The following is a 20,152-nucleotide window of genomic DNA, read 5'->3' as shown; positions in this document are numbered from 1 at the left end:
ATAATAATGACATGCCATTGTAGGTTAATCAGTTATAGCAAATGTATTGTTCTGGTGGGGGATGCTGAGAATGGAGGAGGCTGTACAAATATGGGGGCAAAGAGATATGGGAGAGCTCTGTATTTTCTGTGAAACTGAAACTGGTCTAACTTATAAAATGTATTGAAAAAAGAAAAAAATCTTAATTTATCATTATGGAGAATAGCTATTAGGGAAATTTTGTGTGCTAGTTACTAAAGATTAGTAAGAGAAGAATGTAAACATTAATTTTTGTATTTTGTCAACAATTTTTAAAAACATTTCATAACTGGGCCACCTAGGTGGCTCCGTTGGTTAAGCCTCCAACTCTTGATTTCAGCTCAGGTCATGATCTCAGGGTTGTGAGATCAAGCCCTGAGTCAGGCTCTGTGCTGGGCTTGGAGCCTGCTTATGATTCTCTCTCTCCCTCTCCATCTGCCCCTCCTTGCTTTCTCTCTTTCTCTCTCTCCCAAAATCAAAAAAATTTATAACTGAGTTTAGTTTAAAATTTTCGAGTTTTATCTTTTTTAAAAATATTTTCTTTATTTGAGAGAAAGAGAGAGAGAGAGAAAGAGATTGAGAAGGAGAGTGTCAGAGGAAGAAGCAGACCCCCTGCCAAGCAGGGAGCCTGATGCAGGACTCAATCCCAGGATTCCAGGATCATGACCTGAGCTGAAGGCAGTCGTTTAACCAACCGAGCCTCCCAGGCACCCCAGAATTTTATCTTTAGATAAATATAGATATTTATTACCGTAACATTCAGCTGTTAAAAGTTCCAATATGTATTAAAGAATATCAATAAATATTAATAAAAAATTAATACAATATTATTAGAAAAATATTAAATCATTACTCTATAAATATAAATGAAATACTGTACAGTAGTCCTAAAACAAGACAACTGTTTTCTTACCTTGACTAAATATACCTCAAAATGACCTGGAAGGCCAAATTCAAGAGTTTTCTGCAGAAGCGTAGGAGAAGGAAAGCCTATCTTATTTATTTTTTTTTTACGATTTTATTTATTTATTTGACAGACAGAGATCACAAGTAGACAGAGAGGCAGGCCGGGGGCGGGGGGAAGCAGGCTCCCCACTGAGCAGAGAGCCCGATGCAGGGCTCGATCCCAGAACCCCGAGATCATGACTTGAGCCAAAGGCAAAGGCTTATTAACCCATCGAGCCACCCAGGCACCCCAGAAAGCCTGTCCTTGAGCAAAGGGATATACACACAAGAAGTACAGGCCAGTCAATGCAATCTTGAGAAAGAACAAAGCTGAAGGTACCCACTCCCTGATTTCAAACTATACTACAAAGCTATAGTAACCAAAATAGTTATGTTACCATCATAAAAACAGACACACAACTCAATGGAGCAGAATACAGAGCCCAGAAATAAACCCATTTATATATGGTCAATTAATCTACGAAAAAGGAGCCAAGAATACACAGTAGGGAATGGACAATCTCTTCAATAACTGATGTTGGGAAAATTGGACAGCCACATGCAAAAGAATGAAACTGGACCACTACCTTACAAAAAAATTAACTTAAAAATAGACTGAAGACTTAAATATAAGACCTGAAGCCATAAAACTCCTAGAAGGAAACCCAAGTGGTAAGCTTCTTGATAATAACGTCGGCATTGGATTTTTGAATTTTATTCCAAAAGCTAGGGCAACAAAAGCAAATATAAACAAGTATGACTATATCACACTAAAAAGCTTCTGCCCAGCAAGGGAAACCATCCATAAAGTGAAAGACAAACTACTGAATAGTAGAAAACATTTGCAAATCATATACTTGATAAGAGGTTAATATCCAAAATATATAAGTAACTCAAAAGCAAATAAAATGAAAAATCCATTTCCAAAGAAGTCATAGAGATGGCCAACAGACACATAAGAATATTTCCAGGGGCGCCTGGGTGGCTCAGTGGGTTAAGCCGCTGCCTTCGGCTCGGGTCATGATCTCAGGGTCCTGGGATCGAGTCCCGCATCGGGCTCCCTGCTCAGCGGGGAGCCTGCTTCCCTCTCTCTCTCTGCCTGCTTCTCTGTCTACTTGTGATCTCTCTCTGTCAAATAAATAAATAAAATCTTTAAAAAAAAAAAAAAAGAATATTTCCAGTATCAGGACGCCTGGGTGGCTCAGTGGGTTAAAGCCTCTGCCTTCGGCTCAGGTCATGATCCCAGGGTCCTAGGATTGAGCCCCGCATCAGGCTCTCTGCTCAGCAGGGAGTCTGCTTCCCCCTCTCTCTCTGCCTGCTTCTCTGCCTACTTGTGATTTCTGTCTGTCAAATAAATAAATAAAATCTTAAAAAAAAAAAGAATATTTCCAGTATCACTAATTATTAGTGAAGTGCAAGTCAAACCACAATGAGATATCAGCTCACATCAACAGAATGTCTGTTATGAAAACAGGGGTGTCAGGGTGACTCAGTTGGTTAAGCATGCCAACTCTTGATTTCAGCTCAGGTCATGATCTCGGGGTCTTGGAGTCAGGCTCCTCACTCAGCATACAGTCTGCTTGTCCCTCTCCCTCTGCTCCTCCCCTGCTCTCTCCCTCTCTCTCTCTCTCTCAAATAAATAAATAAATAAATAAATAAATAAATAAATATATTTTTTAAAAAGACAAACAAAAATCAAGAAATAAGTGTTGGAGAGGATGTGGAGGAAAAGGAACCCTCATACACTGTTGGTGGGAATGCAAGCTGGTGCAGCCACTATGGAAAACACCATGGAGGTTCCTTGAAAAAATAAAGATAGAATTAACATATGATCCAGCTATACCACTTCTGGATATTTATCTGAAAAAATTGAAAACTAATTTAAAAAGATATATGCACTTTGATGTTCATTACACTAATTTACAATAGTCAAGATATGGAAACAATTTAAATGTTCATCAATGGATGAATGGATAAAGAAAATGTGAAATACACACACACACACACACACACACACACACACAGGAATACTATTCGGCCATAAAAAGAAGGAAATCCTGTCATTTACAACAACATGAGAGGACCTCAAGTGTATTTTGCTAAGTGAAATAAGTCAGACTGAGAAAGACAAATACTGTAGGATTTCAATTGTATGTAGAATATATGTATATACACATATATTTTATATGTGTAGAGTATATCATATATATACATATATATGTATTTATATGTGTGTGTATACATACATATATGAACAAAGAAAACTCATAGAACGGATTGATGGTTATCAGAGGGGAAGGAGGTAGTACGTGGGCAAAATAGGTGAAAGGGGTTAATTGTATGGTCACAGATGGTAACTGGATTATTGTGATTTTTTGTAGTGTATACATAGTATATACAAAGATCAATTTATTATATTGTACACCTGAAACTAATAATGTTATGTATAAATTTTAGCTTAATTTAGAAAAAAAAAAAAAGATAGCTGCACAGGCCACCCTCTGCAGGCTAGCCAGAAAAAGACTCATAATGTTCCTAAGGATAATCACAAATTCCAGATTTGGAGCAGCCCAAACATGGTCTAGAAGAGGGAACATGAAGGTCCTGGGTAACTCAGTTGGTTAAGGATCTGACTTCAGCTCAGGTCATGATCCCAGGATCCTGGTATTGGCCAGCATTGGGCTTCCTGCTCAGCAGGGAGTCCGCTTCTCCCTCTCCCTCTGTGCTCCCTCTCTCTCAAATAAATAAACAAAATCTTAAGGAAAAAGAAAAAATAGAAGAGGGAGCATGAGTACTGGATGGCACATGCTCTTGACCTGCAATTTCTTTACCTTTTAGAGAAAGTAAAGATAGAACAAGGTCAGAAAAGGGTCCTCAAAGGCAAGACATTCAAGATCCAAGGCAGGAATTTGGGAATGTTAACATGTTTTCAGGCTAAAATTATTTATTTATTTATTTGTTTGTTTGTTATTTTACTCTTGATGTTAAAATTTGGTACTACAATCTAGTGCTTAAAATCAGACTAATTGGTTTAGAATCTCACTCTACTTTTATTAACTGTATGACCTTGAGTACGTTTCTCACCACCTGAGTCTTAGTTTCCTCAATCTGTAAAATAGAGGCAATTATATCTATTTGCAGGGCATTAAGAAGATTAAATAAGATTTAATCCTCTTTAATAGAGTGCAAAGTGCTCATTACTATTGCTACTTAGACATTTGAACAGATCCAGGGCTTTTCTCCTGGACTTAACCATAAGCATTTTTTTTTCATACACATCCTGGCAGACATGAAATGGCTTTCTACCTGCGTGAGAATGAAAGTGTCACTTTTAACATTCTTGAACTGAATGTTGTTGACCTTGACAACTATATCTATGATAGACTACAAATCCAGTCTCCATGTCTGAAATATTTCTCAGATCCATCCACTTTTCACTGCCACTCTCTTAATTTTTTTTTTAAGGATTTTATTTATTTATTTGACAGACAGAGATCACAAGTAGGCAGAAAGGCAGGCGGAGAGAGAGGAGGAAGCAGGCTCCCTGCTAAGCAGAGAGTCCAATGCAGGGCTCGATCCCAGGACCCTGGGATCATTACCTGAGCCGAAGGCAGAGGCTTTAACCCACTGAGCCACCCAGGCGCCCCCACTCTCTTAATTTCTTGAGCTATCAGTAGTTACCTAGTAGAAGAGTAACAAGGTAAGCAACCAAGTACCTTGAGAGTACATAACAGAATCTTTTCTTCAAGACTCGAAGACTCTTCTCCTTGGCTGAAGACCCAATTTCTAACCTGTGGATTACAAGCAGAGACTTCAGGCAAGCATGAGAGAGAAACAGAAAGAAGCTCCGATGATAGGACTGAATGGCTGAGGCTAAATGAGAATGGAGGAGAGTTCTCTATTAGGATTCAATACATGACTATATAATAAGGATTTGATCACTCTTCCCCCCAAGGGAATGAAACATAGTGTGGATAGTGAGGGCAGTGAGAAATTATGCTTAGTTCACAATCTCTGAAACATGTTTGCATAAGTAGTACTTACCTAAAGGTTGACCTAGAAAAGATTTTTTCTTTTGATTTGACACCTCTTCTGATGCAGTTCTTATAATCACATTGAGCCAATTAAGAAATGGGAAACATATCTGACAATCCCAAATATTTTTACCTTTTTTTTTTTTTTTTTTTGTAAGGTAAAAGAACAAATCTTTGTGACTTCCCAGGGAAACTCTTGGAAAAGGTGTTTTGGGTCTAAAAGACATTTTGGAAATGTATTATGTATATATTTAATATATTAAAATATGGAATAAAAATACATTTATATTTATCTTTAGGGTCTGACCTTAGAAAGCATAATCAAAAAAGTTATCATGGGATTTTGTCACTCGATTAAGAAAAATTCACAGAAGTCAAAGAACAATGAATGACTTTAGCTTGGCTGCCTATTAACCAAGGTACATAGAAGGTGACAAAAACCATAGAAGGTAACACTGTTACAAGGAACTTTAGCTTTTTTTCAGACCTAAGGACTTCCGTGTTTGTTTTCATGTTAGTAATCAAAATCACCACAATGCAAAGATAACTTGAAAACTTTTCTGGTGAGATAGAAAATTTTAGTTATCTGGGTGGATTATACAGACTATAAAAAATACCCTCTATTTTTCATTAACAGCAGACTAAAGGCTCTAAAATCAATTTATCTTTTTTTAAAATATTTTATTTATTTGACTGAGAGAGAGAGAGATCACAAGTAGGCAGAGAGGCAGGCAGAGAGGGAGGAAGCAGGGTCCCTGCTGAGCAGAGAACCCAACGTGGGGCTCAATCCCAGGACCCTGAGATCATGACCAGAGCCCAAGGCAGAGGCCTTAACCCCTTGAGCCACTAGGCACCCCAAACCAATTTATCATTTTACAATAACAGGAAAAAATTCTAGATTTGTATTGATATGATAGCTGGCAATAAATTTATCTTAAATTTGTAAAAGTTATCTTAAATTTTTAAAAATTATCTTAATAGGGACACCTGGGTGGCTCAGTCGTTAAGCATCTACCTTCAGCTCAGGTCATGATCCACAGTCCTGGGATCGAGCCCCATATCAGGCTCCCCCGTTTGGTGGGGAACCTGCTTCTCCCTCTCCCTGTACTCCTCCCCCTGCTTGTGTGCTCTCTCTCTCTCTCTAACAAATAAATAAAATATTTTTAAAAAATTATCTTAATAAAAACTAAGCATAATTTGAAAAAAAACTTTAACACATTTAATTGCCTCTATTTAGAACAATTATCTGTGCCTATTATGAAACCAGGCAAATAAAGTTCACCTTCTGTATGACTTATATCATTTTCCTCATCTTTTCACATTTTTATATCCTTTAAAATTTGACATCAAATACTTCACTATAGAATAAAACTACTCTCTTCCTGCTTCCTTGCCACTATGACACCTAGGATAGTCTTGATCACCCACATTTAACCAAAGAAACTACTTATACTTCACAGGAACTACTGGGAAGAGACTGATGAGAATTACCTGTCATATACAACAAGCTTTTATTGGGCTAGTACAGCTCATAAGTACATGTAATATGGCCACACAGTCATCTCTTTTCATGCTTTAAGTTTCACTAACAGGACTCAAAGATAAAACCACTCTATAACCAAAGAAATCCAGTCCAAAACTGTACATATGAAAATTATGCACAGAGTAATATTCTATATTACTTAGAAATTATCAAAGCATCCCGAGATTATTAATTAACTCAATTTAAGATAGTTCAAGTTCTTAAAGTTAACATTTAAATTGACACCTATAGAATGTACATTCTTGATGTTTAAAATTTGTTAGAATTCTAAAGCAATTAGGTTAAACAAAAGAAATAGTAAAGATTTATTTATTCGTTTTAGAGAAAGAGAGAGAGAGAGTATGGGGGGGCAGAAGGAGAGGGAGAGAGAATCTCAAGCAGATCCCCACTGAGCCTGGAGCTCAAACTCTTAAATCACCACCTGAGCCGGAAACCACGAGTCAGTCGCTCAAGGGACTGTGCCACCCAGGTGCCCCAAACAAAATTTTTCATTGTCCCTTATCCTTAATATGTAGGAGTCATGTTAGTTTATGACATCAATTCTATATAGAAAATGTGGGAAGTTCGACTATTCTCTTTAAGAGAAAGCAAATCCAAATCTTTAAAAAGAATAAAATGTACTTTTATATTTTACTTCACGCTGACATCATCAGGTAGAAGGTGTAGCTCTTTTTTAAACCTGTATTTTCAAAGAAGTCTGATTTGATTGCATGAACTTGAAGAAATGCTTCTAATCTAGTGGCTTCTGTGAGAATAATTTTTCTTTAAAAGATTTTTCTTTAAAAGAATAATTTTCTTTAAAATTATTTAAAAAAAATAATTTTTCTTTAAAAGATTCATTGTATAGTTTCTCTATTGGAGGGAAATTTTGAAATTATTAGATTTATATAAGTGCTTTTTAGTCTCTCTAAGCTAAAGTTTCTCACCCTTGTCACTACTGACATTTAGGGCAGATAATTCTTTGTTACACAGGGCTATCCTGGGCAGTGTAAGGTGTTTGGCTGCATACCAGACCTTTACTCACCAGATGCCAGAAACACCTCCAAGTTGTGACAACCAAAATATCTCTAGACATTACCAAGTGTACTCAAGGGAAAACGGGACAATTGTTGCAAATCAATCAGAATGGTGCACCTTTATTTTAAGAGCTTTATCATTTATTAATACATTCCAGAGGTAGGATTGTATCTCACAGACACAAGCAGAGGTTAAGGCTTTTTTCGCTTGTAGATGCCCCAAAACACAAGAATCTTACAGCTTCAGTTTAGCAGGTTAGCAAGGGGTTAAAAGTAAACAACAGAAAAATTCCATTGCTGGGTCACGGTGGGTGTATGGTTAATTTTATGAGAAACTGCCAAACTATTTCAAAAGTACAAACGTTGCATTCCTACCAGCAATATATCAAAGTCTCAACTATTTTGCTATTCAGGTACAATTGCTATCAGCACTATTTTAAAGAAAATTTTTTAGCAAACCTAATAGGTGTATTGGTATCTCTTGTGCTTTTTTTTTTTTTTTAAGATTATATTTATTCATTTGACAGACAGAAATCACAAGTAGGCACAGAGGCAGGCAGAAAGAGAGGACAGGAAGCAGGCTCTCTGCCAAACAGAGAACAGAGAGCCCGATGCGGCTCGATCCCAGGACGCTGAGATTATGACCTGAGCAAAGGCAGAGGCTTTTAACCTACTGAGCCACCCAGGCGCCCCTCTCTTACGCTTTTTATTTGCATTTCCCTCAAGACAAATGAGGTTGAGCATCTTTTCATGTGCTTTTTTCATTTCACTCTTCCATGAATTGCCTGTTAAAATATTTTAATCATTTTTTTAAAAATATCCTACATTTATATTGATTTTAAAGCAATTTTTGTATATCTGGATACAAGTGCTCTGTTAGATATGTTTTTCAAATATTTCCTCACCTTCTGTGGTTTAGGTAAAGCTTAATTTATTAACTTTCAAAATATTTGTCCCTTTTGATTTTTATCTAAGAAATGATTCCCTAACCTAAATTCACAGTCTTTCTATTTTCATCTGAAAGTTTTATAGTTTTAAATGTCTTAAATTTGAGTTCCATTTTGAGTTTCTTAAAAATATGGTGCCATATGTGTTAAGTCCAGGCATTTTGTTTTTGCATATGGTTATCTAATTATTTCAGTATCATTTGTTAAAGAATCATTTTTCAACTGACTTATCTTGGCAACTTTTCAAAAACCAATTGACTGAGTATGTGTGGGTCAAAGCAGTTTTTAAAAAAAGAAAAAAAATGCCTTCTATATTTAACCTTTCTTTTACCATTTCCAACATTCCTAATTTTTTGGTGTAGTTTCCTTCTGGTCTAATCCTACCTCAAGAACTTTGACATTTCTGTTAGCACAAGTCTATCAGCCCATGAAACAGTTTATGTAAATGCATCTCTCCTTGGAAAGGCTTGTCCCTCTGTGGTATTGATTACTTTGTAGCTTTTGAAATCAGCTCTCTGATGATCTTAGGTAAAATTACAGTTTTGTAGATTATCTAACTTCTTTTTTTGTTAGGGTGGGAGTGAGGTTCCTTGTAACTTTCTATATTCTAAACCTATGCTTTTAGTTTTGATACGTAGTATTTAAATTGTCTTTAGGTTTAAATGTTATGAAACTTTTGTTTTAATTAGTTATTTAATAGGTTATTCTTATTTACTATATAGATTGCTTTTTGTTACCTTTTGGTCAGGCAACACAGTGCACATAATAAAAGTTCTTTGAAATGTGTTGCTATTTCTTTTATAACTTAGAACAAGGCAAAATTTTGCAAATATTCCTTGAATGCTTGAAAAGAATGTGTATTTCTTGTTTGGTGCCGGGTTCTTCACTAGCTCAAGCTTGTTCATTTTGGGACCAGGGGCTATTGGTTGCTTATCTCAAAACCATTCTTCTTTTCTCCTTATTTTCCTTGTTTCCATATTTTTCCTTGTTTCTTTTATTTTCTTTGCATATTAGATGGCAGTATTCTCAGAAAAGTTGGGTCTAGCTCCAAAGGAATAATCATGTTTGGTCTAAACTAATGATTCCTATTTCTCGAAGGGAAAGGCTGCTGGAGACCTCTGAAGGTTCCTCCTTTTTCACAAAAATAAAGCCACATGAGCCTCCTTTTCTGCTTGCTTTGGATGTTATTCTGTAAGAAAATGATATATGTAGCAGTGGTAACCATCTTTCAATCATGAGTGGAAAGCCTAGAGAAAGGTACATGGTTTCCTGATATTGAGTTGATGAATTAACCAGTCCTGAAACTATCTATCTTCAAAGTTCATTTTATGTGAATAAAATTCTGTTGTTTTGGCACATCTGGTTAAATATTCTAAATTCATCCTGATATGTGTTTATTCTTTAACATATAACATATACTTGAGCTATCATTTTCAGATACAAATTTTTTAAAAGATCTCATACAATTGCTACTTTTTCTTCCTGTAATTGTTTTTTGCTTTATGTATGTTGAGTCTCTGTTGTAAACATATGTATTCATGATTATTTTATCATTTTGGTGAGTTGTTCCCTTTATAGTTATGAAATGTTCCTCAATTAATACTTTTTGTCCTTTTATTTTTAAAATGTGTAACCAGAAATACTCTCCCAGTTCTCTTGTGATGATTGACATATAACATTTATTAGTTTCAGGTGCACATCATGATGATTTGATATATATGTATTGTGAAATGATCACCACAATAAGTTTAATTAACATGCATTACCTCACATCATTATAATTTTTTCTTACGATGAGAACTTTTAAGATCTATTCTCTTAGCAACTTTCATATATATACCGTATTGTTAACTTTACTCACCATGCTGTACATTACATCCCCTGAACTTATTTATAACTGAAGTTTATACCTTTTGACTCTCTTTACCCATTTCGACCCCCGCCCTTCTGCCTCTGGCAACCTCGAATCCATTTTCTGTGTCTGTGACATCAGTTTTTTTAGATTCCACATAAAAGTGAGATCATGTAATATTTGTCCTTCTCTGTCTTATTTCACCTAGCATAATGCCCTCAAGGTCCATTCATGTTGTTGCAAATAGCAGAATTTCCTTCTTTTTATGGCTGAATAATAGTCTATGTATATATATACACACACATATATATACATATATACATTGTGTGTGTGTGTGTGTGTGTGTGTGTGTGTAATCTTTGCCGTAGTGATTTCATTTCCTTTGGATAACCAGAATTGGAATCGTTAAATCATATGGTAGTTCTATTTGTAAATTTTTGAGGAAACTCCATACTTTTTTTTACCACAGTGACTATATCAGTTTTCATTCTCACCAATAGTGCAAAAGGATTCCCCTCCACCCCGCCTTTTTTTTTTTTTTTTAAGATTTTCCTCATTTATTTGTCAGAAAGAGAGTGAGATCTAGGAGGGTGAACAGCAAGCAGGGAGAGAGGCAGTCTCCCTGCCGAGCAAGGACTCAGGGATCATGACCTGAGCCAAAGGCAGACGCTTAACTGACTGAGCCACCCAGGAGTCCCAAGATTCTCTCTTTGCTACATCCTCACCAACACTTGTTATCTCCTATCTTTTTAATAATAGCCTTAAATTCTATTTTGTCTTTTACTAACATTATAGTAGCCTCCTTTGACTAGTATTTTGCTGTTATACTTTTTACTATCTCTTTACTTTTAATTATGGTTTTTTGATGACCAAAGGAATACGTGTTTATTATTGACAATACCAAGGAGAAAATCACACATACTTCCATTATCCAGGGATAACCACAGTAACATTTTGGCATGTAATCATTCCAGACAATTATCTCTACATAGTTATACATAGATACATAAACTAACATGCCTTCACTACCACTTGAACACCCCTCTGCCTATGATCGCTAGGCCACATTTGAAAGTCATGTTAAGTCTTATACATTTTTATTGATTTGGGGGGCTCCGTTTCTCCCCTCTGGACTATTTCAAAGCAAACTGAAGAATTATTAAGTATTTTAGTATTCCTCTTTCTAAATATAAGTGTTTTATTACAAAAACATGCCATTATGGTAACAGAACTAAAATAATGATCAATGTCATGTAATCCAAGTTTATAGTCACATCTCCCCAGTCGTGTGTTTTTACAGTTATTTTGTTTGAATCAAGACCAAACAAAATCCACATTTCACTCCTTCCACTGTTATCTTTGTGGTTCTAATCACATTATATCTCACACGAATTACTATAATAGCTTCCTAACTAGTCCTCTTCCTTCAACTCCCTGCCTCTTGAATCTATTTCAACACAGCAGTCAGAATGATCCTTCTCTCCTGAAACTCTTCAGTTTCTTCTTTTTTTAAGATTATTTGTTGAGAGAGAGAACACACACACGTGTGCAAGTAGGGGAGGGGCAGAGGGAAAGAATCCTCCAGCAGACTCCTGGCTGAGCTCAGAGCCTGACCACATGGGCTGTTCACTCCATTCCAGGCATACTGGCCTCCTTGAAATATATGAAATGTGCCGAGCATGCTCTTTTCACAGGATCATTGTATCTGCTGTTACCTGTGCCTGGAATTTTCTTCCCCAGTTATCTGTATGACAGTATCCCTAACTTCTTCCTTGAGATATTAAAAATTAAGAATTTGCACCTCTTGCCCTACCAGCCTCAGCATTTTCTGTCTCATGCCCTTTTTGTGTATAGCACGTATTCTCTCTAGAATGACAATCTCCTAAGGGTGGTAATTTTTGTCTGTTTGATTTACTGCTATACTTTGGCATCTAGAACATGGGCTGACACATAAAAAACAATAAATGTTGAATAAATGAATGTCTACTTACAAATTTTGTAACTTCAGATTTTACTCTTTAGTTTGGCTTTCAGGATCCCAAAACATACTTCTCTTAAAGTCCCTTTTAGTCTACTCTATTATTTTCATCTTGGGTGGATTACAATTCCAAAAGGTGTTGGTTAGCCATCTTATCATTACATTTCTTCACAAATTTGAAACTTTACAAATTTACAGTGGCTTTTTTCTTACATTTTATTCTTTCTTTCTTTCCTCAGGGTTCATCCTTTCTAGTAGTTTTAAGTTCCCTCCAAGTTGTGGCCTAGAAACCCCAATTCAGCCAAACGTTATGTGCTGATTCACTGTGCCAGTTCTTTACTGCCAGTTCTAACTGATGTCTTTGGTGATACCAGTTACCAACTGAGCAAACTGCAAACTGGGCACTTCTGCCCACCTTGGGCCCGCATCTTCCTCCATGAGCTGGAGCTCCACATATCATTTGGTTTTGCTGCTTAGTCTCCTTCACAAGTGGTGCAGCAAGGGAGAGGAATCCTAACTTGGCTTTTCACCCAAAGCAGTGCTGTTTTGGTCCCCCTTTTCATTCCTGTTATTTCTGCTATTAAGAAAATTTCATTTCATCAGAGGATCATTGATTTTATTATTCTTTTAAATAACCTGTTTGGGGCGCCTGGGTGGCTCAGTGGGTTAAGCCTCTGCCTTCAGTTCAGGTCATGATCCCAGGGTCCTGGGATCGAGCCCCACGTTGGGCTCTCTGCTCGGCAGGGAGCCTGCTTCTTCCTCCCTCTCTGCCTGCCTCTCTGCCTACTTGTGATCTCTCTCTCTCTGTCAAACAAATAAATAAAATCTTTAGAAAAAAATAAAAAAAAATACTATAAATAACCTGTTTGTAGTTTTATTATTCCTCTCCTGTTTTTTATTCCTTGTTTTTTTATTATTTTCTTCCTTCTACTTTCCTTAGGATTTTTTTCCCCCTTATCCTTTTTTTTTTTTAAATAATTTTATTTTATTTATTTGACAGAACAAGATCACAAGTAGGCAGAGAGGCAGAGAGAGAGAGAGGGAGGGAGGAGGAAGCAGGGTCCCCGCCGAGCAGAGAGCCCAATGCGGGGCTCGATCCCAGGACCCTGAGATCATGACCTGAGCCGAAGACAGAGGCTTTAACCCACTGAGCCACCCAGGTGCCCCTTCCCTTATCCTCTTGATCAGTGCTTAGTTCATTATATTTGGGCTCAAAAATTATCTAAAGGTATACATTTCTCTTCTAGTACTGTTATCACATCTCACAAGTTTTTTTTTTAATATTATTTATTTATTTGAGAGAGAGAGAGACAGTGAGAGAGAGCATGAGTGAGGAGAAGGTCAGAGGGAGAAGCAGACTCCCTGTGGAGCCAGGAACCCGATGTGGGACTCGATCCCAGGACTCCAGGATCATGACCTGAGCTGAAGGCAGTCACTTAACCAACTGAGCCACCCAGGCGCCCCACATCTCACAAGTTTTGAAACAGAGTAGCACTTTTAGATCTCATTACCCTGCCAGATTAGAACTTCCGTTCTGGACCTAGAGTCGGGCAAGCAGCTCCTTCGGCATGGTTCATGGTATCTTCCTTTGTTTCTTGCCCTTGGATATATTTTTCGATTTTGAACCCGATTTTCTCTTTTTATGTTTATCATACTATGTTTGGAACAGAGGGTGTGTTTTAGAGCAAGCATTCAAGATGTTATTTGATTGGAAGTCTCTGTATAGCTTTCTCTCTTCTACAGCAGGTAAAATAAACACGTTTTGATTATTTTCTTCCATATACTTATTTTAATAAATTTTTAAAGGTTTTATTTAAATAACCTCTGTACCCAACATGAGGCTCAAACTCACCACCCAAGATCAAGAGCCCCACATTCTTCCAATTGAGCCAGCCATGCGCCCCATTCTTCCATTAATTTGTAATTCATTTTTTTAAACTTAGTATTAAGATTTATTTGTTTAATGTGTGCGATTGATTTGATAGATGTTTTTACATTGAAAGAAGGCTAGTGGGTTTGGTTGGGAGATGGAATTTTCTTTCCTTTTTTTTTTTAAATCTTACCTTTTTTTCAGTGTTCCAGAATTCATTGTTTATGCACCACACCCAGTGCTCCATGCAATACATGCCCTCCATAATACCCACCACCAGGCTCACCCAACCCCCCACCTCCCTCCCCTCCAAAACCCTCCATTTGTTTCTCAGAGTCCACAGCCTCTCATGTTTCATCTCCCCCTCCAATTTCCCCCAGTTTACTTTTCCTTTCCTTCTCGTAATATCCTCCACCATGTTATTCCTTATTAATTCTTACTTAATTGACTGATTTTTAAAGTAAGTTCCACTCCCAAATGGAGCCTAACATGGGGCTAGAACGTTCTATCACAACCCTTAGATCAAGACCTGAGCTGAGGGGTACCTAGATGGTTCAGCCAGTTAAACATCAAACTCCTAATCTCAGCTCAGGTCGTGATCTTGGGGTCATGAAATAGGCCCTGCATTGGGCTCCATGCTGGGCATGGAACCTACTTAAAAACAAAAACAAAAAACAAACCAAACAAGCAAAAAAACCTGAGCTGAGCCTGAGTTGGACACTTAAATGACTGAGCCACCCAGGCATCCCCTTCCATATATTTAAGTAGAACATTCATGCATTCAAATTTTATCTTGATGTAATTTTATCTTATTGCTATTTTTGTTACCTCTTACGCCAAGTTGCATCAACACATTCACATGCATCTTTCCATGTAAGATTCTAGACAGCTAATGGTTATTTCCAACAAATTTTGGAGGTCTTTTGTAAACATGATCTGATCTTAATATTGCTACAGTGGTGTCTCCATTTCAGAGATTGTTAAGCTGCTGAGGTTGTAGAACTCCTCTCCAAATAATTTTCTGTTAACAGAACTGAAGTCCTAATCTGTTAAAATCAAGACAGAGACAGGTTATGCTCAGATTTTTAAAGAGAAACTCAGGACTCGGTGTTATATATAAACTTCATGGGGGGAAAAAAGAATACATATAACTAGGCCTGTCCAAAAGTAATAGTTTAGTCCTCAGTATAAAACTAAATTCCTGGTAAATTGTAGGCTATTGCTCTTGTAAATGTTTCCTGGAACATTTCCTGCCCAAAGCCGAGACTGTCATACCTATAACCTAAGATTATCCTGTTGAAAATCAAGCACTTTTAAAAAATTATTTTTCTCTTTAAAAACTAGCTTTATTTAAAAGAATCTGAGGCATAACACTATAGGAACAAACTTACAATACATATTGTTCAAGAAAGCCTGCCATACATAATTTCTACTAATAGTAGGTCTAAATACTGATAAATAACATTCTTTATACAATGCACAAATGACATTTAGTATGAACCTTGGAAAGAATGGCCAACAATAACATGGACTGTTTTGACAGTAGAACCTCTACTTGTCTTACTACTTATCTGAGAATAAAAAACTAAAATGTGGAAGATAAGTTAAACTTCTCTTAAATTCTACCATGATGTCTGAGGAAGAAAGAAAGGGATCAAAAGGTGGAAACTATAAGAATTAAAGATCTTAAAAGAAAAAGGAAAATTGGCTTACCACTATTAATAGTAATTATTAAAAAGTAATTCAGAATTGAGAATTTTTGGTTTAATACTTGGAAGCCCTTAGACAAACTATTATCCACTATATTCAATTAGTTACCAAGCCAATTTTATTTCTCTGAAAACTGTAACCTGTACAAAACCATACAAAGAAAATAAACAATTTGGGGTAACCTCATCATTTCATACTTTAAATTTTTCCACAAAGCAATTCACATATCATTTAATACTAATACTTCTTTAAACCTCTATGACTTAAATAGAAAGAGACTCATTTCTCAGAGATTACATGTGAAGATGCCAGGGAAAAAGATGAATCCCTAATATGTAATTCTAAATTTTTAACCCCAAAATAGACCCATGTAAACACTGGGCATTCAAATCAAATATAATGGAATTGTGCCATAGTATGGTATATGGCATTTTTTAAAATATCAAGAACTGAATCAGATTTATTGCTATGTCAATCTTATTAATAGCTGATAATTAAATGTACAAAATACACCACAACATCCATGCCAAAAACGATGCTGTATAGAGATATCATTAACATAAGTAGGTAAACATTTATCTTGTAATATACATCACTAATATAGTAAAACCTTATTCAGGGTAGTTTGAATTGATAAAAGTCTAAAAATTTGAATACTTTAAAAAGATATGCAGTTTAAGCACTCATAAGCATTCTTTTTTTTTTTTTTGCTTTCAAGTATACAATTTCAAATATACAATTTGCATTGGCCAAGTATTACCTATTATAATTCTTTTGGGTATTTGTTTTAAAGACAAGAGAATGCTTTTAAAATAGTATTCTCAAATAAATGCTCTAAAAAGCTTAATATTTTCCCAAGATTAAACATTTTTTAAAATATCTTGATTATGACTTTTATTAATAAACCTTTCATCAGGTAATACAAAGCAACCACCACTCAAGTCCTTGTATCAATGGTTACACATTCTAAGTAAATCATAGGACTTCTATGGTATCGTAATTGCTTTTTAACAAATGAAGATTAGTATTTCTACTTATTTTGGTTAAGGTGAAATGAATGGTATCTTTTTTGGTTGGAAGAGATCAGAGTAGGTTCAAAGTCTAGTATGTAATTTTAATAGTAAGGACTAAGAAAAATCCTAATATTCACAAACAATTAAGATATTAATTCCTTGATAAGTTATAACTGTGAAAGGAAAATCAAAATTTTAAGAAGTATTTATTGTATTATTAGTGTTATGAATTGCTAACACCAAATTTTACCCTCTCTCCCATTTCAAAACATCAGGCCATCTACTAATCCATAAATATTGATGTTTCACATACTTCATAGAGTAGCTTAAACATACCAGCATAAGAAATAATTAGTATTACATAGTAATTTCCTTTGCCATAGGAATAAATGTTGGACAAAGTCTGGAAACACTTTATTTTCCAATTTGAATTACAGTAATTTTGCCACAGACCACAGCACTAGTGCATGTGTTACTTTAGACATGCTCTAAGAACAAAACAAAAAATTACTGCAAAAATACATGTCACCAATGTGGAACACACTCAGATTTGTATAAAAGTACTGAACTAATATCCCAAAAAGAGGTATATGTAAACAGTACATAAGGAAGAAATAGTTTTAATATGAAACAGTCATTTAAGTCACATACATCATGATAAGAAGCAGGACTTTCTTTTATAAAAGATATTTTAACTAACAAGCAACATCATCTATGTCACCTACAGAACAAGAAAAGTACAAGTCTTTAGAATAAGTTTTAATATAATTGCAAGTAATGTATTTTGACAAACTATGATAAAGATGAAGCTTATCCATTGGGTTTCATTAAAAATTGTCAAAGAAATACAGGCAGCCTCTGATGAACTCACATCTGGCTTAAAGATAGCCACTGTTCATTTCCCCTAGGATGTATGTCAGGGGAGATGTTAATGCCAGCCCTCGTCTCCCTACTCCAGGAGTACCTCTAAACTTCCATCTCTGTACCTAGTTAGAAAAATGCAGATGTGACTTCTATACTCTTCTATTGGATAAACAGAATAGGGAGAAAGGGGAAGTTATTAATTTTGAAATGAGAAAAAACCTCTGAGTTCAAAAGTTGAGGGAAAAAAACTGTAAAAAGTCCCAACAATCTAAAGGAAATTGATAAGTACTCTCAAGAGGCATCCACCAATTCAATAAAAAATACTGCTTCCCACAGTGCCTGAGATGTGGTCATATTGTCTGAAATCCTATTAGATAAAAATTCATTCTGAATAAGCGGTCTTTAAAAATGTGTAATCCCACTTTCTTCACTATCTTCATTCACATCTTGGTGGAAAACATTTTTCCCTTAAAATCTAGCCAGCCATAACCACAGGGGAAAAAATGGGAATTCTGAATGGAGAAAAGATGAAATTTTGAAGCACAGAGCATCCAGTAAGGGAAAAGGCAAGTTGGCTTATATAGTATTCCACCGGAGGGTTTAGGATGGTAAGAGGACAACTAGGAAACACTAACACCAAGAAACCTAGCTTTCCTGAATCCCATCAGGAAAAAGGAAAGACTCCTGTTTCTTTCTACCTCCTATACTGATTGGTTCCCTAAAGAAAACTGAGTGCTCAGCATGATACTAGTGGTTAACTACATTATGGTTGAAATAAGCCTTTATCAGCTTTCCTAACAATCTAATCATTTTATATAATGTTCCAAACCACTATTTACAAATGACATTTGGGAGCCTGGATGCCCTTAATTGAACTTTTTAATTAAAAAAAAAATCAAAATAGCACGAATGCTCATGCATATGAAACCCCTATACACTGTTAAAAAAAAAATCCAAAAATTCTTTAGAGCTCCCTTAAAAAAATTATTACTTACATTTTTTTTTACTATTAAATACAATTACTACAGTACGCTGGACAATAAGTACTAGCACTTTTAATATGTTCAAGACAAACAAGTTTGAAAGAATTCTAGATGAAGACTCCTGATACTTATTTGGATGACTAAAGTCAGCAGAATTCATGGTGACCCACACTACTGAGGTTTTTTCCTACCAGTAGGCAGAGCTGGAAGTCTTAAAAAAAATCAGATTTCTTTATATTGTGTAAATCCAGAAAGAGTAAGCCCCACTAGAAGAAAATCTTGCTTTATGTACATAATCTTCTAATTTGGGTAACAAGAATCCTAATAGCAGTACTCTAAAAGTATTTCGCACCAAAGGAAAACAACAATCACAAAACTAATTCTAAGCGCTCTATCTGAAGAATAATTTTTCTTTCACAAGCTAAGCTACTTTGGCATTAGTGAGTCCAGTAGTTCAACAAGTAAGTAGACTAGGAATTCTCTAGTAAAATGAATAAGCAAGTTCTGGGAAAGGAATAGATGCTTTAAAACTATCAGTAATCTAGCTGTCACGAGAAAGCCTAGCTGCTGAGTGTTAGCCAGGTTGAACTTAGACAAAACTTGGGAATATGGGAGAAACCATGTTTTCCTGCTCCATTATGTGTGTGTGTGTATCTCTGTGTGTATGTGTGCATGTGAGATGAGGCCTTCAGTGAAGGAAAAGGATTATATAAAAAAAGGTGCAATGCTACTGGAAGATTATTCTACCTAAGTACAATTCTTTTCATTACTGAATATTTGAAAATGTTTAGGGTAGCTCATCACTTGTCCTAACAAAGCCATATCAATTTGTGTAATAGCCTTTTTTGGGTCAAATTGGACATTCTTATACTTCATCACTTTTCCTATCAAAAACCATCTAACTTTTGACTTAGTAATCATATACAGACAAATGTGGAACTAGTTAAGAAATGTAATTTGAATACATGAAAACATTCACAAACTATGGTTATAGTTTACCTGTGACTCATGGTCAGTCAACCACGGGTTTTTCTCTGAATATTTACAGACTCTTACTTAAATAAGGTGCTCAGAAGATCTAAATACTTGAATAAAAATTCACTTGTAAGTTTTCAAAAATGGCTATTTGGAAATGGAAAAGAATCACATTACAAATCAAGTACCTTTAGACTAGCTTGGGAGAGGTTACTTCACTTTCACAAAACAACTACTGAAACTGTAAGCAACAGATGGCTTAAGAAAATGCATAATCAATTCTAACAGTAAGTACAACTCAAGTACTACCATGTAAAATGTTAACATTGGAAGTGTCTTCAAAACCAGCACTCACTAGGATTTCAAGATTTCAAGAACAACATAAGTAGGTCCTTAAACATTTA

This window comes from Lontra canadensis, unplaced genomic scaffold, assembly GCF_010015895.1.
Source record: "Lontra canadensis isolate GAN:19392208 unplaced genomic scaffold, GSC_riverotter_1.0 scaffold28, whole genome shotgun sequence".
Lineage (NCBI taxonomy): Eukaryota > Metazoa > Chordata > Mammalia > Carnivora > Mustelidae > Lontra > Lontra canadensis.
Note: the sequence above shows the minus strand (reverse complement) of the source record.